Raw genomic sequence first — 2,978 nt, 5'->3', positions numbered from 1 at the left:
ACACACGGAAGCGTATACCTTTAATTATTCGGCGAAACTGCTGACCTACCGAAACGTCAATCTAAAGCCAACCTCCCAGCCAGCCTCCCAGCCTGCCCTCCACCTGTCCACCCCCATTTTCTCTCCCCTTCAGCGTTTCCCTCCCCTTCATCATTTCCCTCCTGTTCATCCTTTCGCTCTTCCAACTCTTCTTCCACCATTTTGCTACTTTTCTTTCTACTTCCAAAATTCCTGGTTTTTTTTTTGTTTCTTTGGGGTTTTTTTCCATCTTTTGTTTTAACAGTAAGTCTATCCCAATCAAGTGTAATCTTGTGTCAGACGGAATCCCATCGCAAGCAATCATACTTGAAGCTAACTGATGGTCTTTCTGAAGATGTCACTAGTAAACTCCAGAATGTCTTACTACTGCGTAGTTTTATTATTATTATTATTATTATTATTATTATTATTATTATTATTATTATTATTATTATTATTATTATTATTATAAAATGGCCGACTGCTTCATTCGGTTTTCTATTCAATTGTCTTTGTCGTATTTTTTTTTTAATATTTTTTTTTATATTTATATATCAATATATGTTTTGTTGTAGTCTGTCTTGTTTTTAATTCCTTATTGTCTCACCTTAGACACGTGTTTTTCATTGATCGATTAGGTTATCCAGCAATCAACTAACCAAAAATTGGTCTTCGTTCGGCAAAGAAATGTATTGCCATTACTCCTTTTTCTTGCACTGTATTGTACAAGATTCTTTTGTGTAATAATTTTTTTTTTTTCGTTCAATTCGATTACATCTTATTGCCATTTATCTATTTAGTGATATTTGTAGAAATTGTCGTCGTTGTTGTATCTGTTGTTGGCGTTCTTGTTAGCGTTGCTGTTACGCTGTTCTTTTTCTTTGTGTGTGAGTTCTCCCCAACCTTTGCCATCGTCGTCAACGACATTGTCGTCTGCATCGTTGTAGGTGCTGTGTTTGTGATTGTTATTGTTGTTTTTCTATTGTTTTTGAAATGATTATGTTTTATTGTTTATTTCAAGCTATTACATTTCTAACTCAGAACCATTATCTTCATTATTACTTTTATAACCACGCTGAAACACCACGAGGGGTGAGCGAGATAGGTTCAACTCCAAGGGGGAATATAAAAATGTCGCCCCTCGTCTTTCTCTTTCTATTGCGCGCTCTCTCTCTCTTTCTCTCTCTCTCTCTCTCTCTCTCTCTGTGTCTATCTATCTTAATCTCTCTCTCTATCTCTTTCCCTCTATCTCTCTCTCTCCCTCTCTCTCTCTCTCTCTCTCTTTCTCTCTCTAACTCTATCTATTTATCTATCAATTTATCTATCTATCTATCCACCATGTTTTCTCTTTGACTCTGAGTTCAAATACCATTTCTTCCGTCGTCCAATTTTCCTTCCGTTATTCTCGGGTTCTTCCCGTCTTTCCGGGGTTCCAGGAATTATCACAATTGCACATCTCCAGTAATGAGTATGTGTGGGTGTGTGCGTGCACACATACACACGCACATATATATATATACAATATATATGATATTTTTTATTATAATATTCTATATTGTGTTATACCGTATCATATTATGTATAAATGGATTTGTCAATTATATTTGTTAAGCAGTTCATACTAGAAATGTTGGATGCTGTTTCGCTATGAGAAATCATTCAGCTTCCAGTGACCACTGAAAGCTACCGAGCGATTTCGGAACTGTGTCCGTTAGAGTGTGCAGAGAGAACGGTTTTATCACAGCTAGTTCAAGGGAGAGCTCCCAAGTGTGAGTCCTGTGACAGTAAAGGATATGTTTGATAAGGCCAAGATAGATGCCATTAGTTATTGAAATGCAAACGGTTTTCTAGCCTTGGGGTATCGATGGAAAATAAGCCGACGATTGGTTCCTCTTTGAAACTTAAATACACTGAGGAATCCTTTTCTTTAAAGACTTAAACGTATAAGAACCTGCAAGTACTAAACCAACATCTTCAGACATTAGGACTGAAATGGAAACACAAGAAGGTTAAGGACTTGTCTCAGACGACAAGAAATGTGTAGTTACAATACTAAAGTTGGTCTTAAAATTGAAATGTTTTGAATTAATCAAACACATTTGTTATTATTTTACCCATCGTTTTGAGAGAATAGTCGTAAATTGAGGGATATTTGGGTGTTAATTCTAGCAGAAAGAGTAATTACGTACAGCCATCAAGGAGGCACCGATAGCGTGAAAATTGCATAATGACTAGAGCAGACCATGATATATAATTGTATAATCAATATAATTGTAGACTAAGGCGGCGAGCTGGCAGAAATGTTAGCCCCCCTGGAGAAATGCCCAGCGGTATTTCGTCTGCTGCTAAGTTCTGAGTTCAAATTCCTCCGAGATCGACTTTACCTTTCATCCTTTCGGGGTCGATTAAATAAGTACTAGTTAATCACTGGGGTCGATGTAATCGACTTAATGCCCTTGTTTATCCCCTCTATGTTTAGCCGCCCCCCTCTGGGCAATAAAGAAATATATATTTTAAGGCGGTGAGCTGGCAGAAACGTTAGCACGTCGAGCGAAATGCTTAGCGGTATTTCGTCTACCGCTACGTTCTGATTTCAAATTCCGCCAAGGTCGACTTTGCCATTCATCTTTTCGGAGTCGATTAAATAAGTACCAGTTACGCACTTGGGTCGATATAATCGATTTAATCCGTTTGTCTGTCCTAGTTTGCTCTGTCTCTGTGTAGCCCCTTGTGGGCAGTGAAGAAATAAGAAACGTTAGTACGCCGGGCGAAATGCTTACCGGTATTTCGTCTGTCTTTCCGTTCTGAGTTCAAATTCCGCCGAGGTCGACTTTGCCTTTCATTCTTTCGGGGTCAATAGAGTTAGTACCAGTTGCGCAGGCCTTGTGCCATGAGAAGGAAAGAATATATTAATATACTTTATACAGTAGTCATTGATGTATAGTTATATATATATATAT

Source organism: Octopus bimaculoides, chromosome 22, assembly GCF_001194135.2.
Source record: "Octopus bimaculoides isolate UCB-OBI-ISO-001 chromosome 22, ASM119413v2, whole genome shotgun sequence".
Lineage (NCBI taxonomy): Eukaryota > Metazoa > Mollusca > Cephalopoda > Octopoda > Octopodidae > Octopus > Octopus bimaculoides.
The sequence above is the reverse complement of the archived record's forward strand: the minus strand, read 5'-3'. Positions refer to the sequence as shown.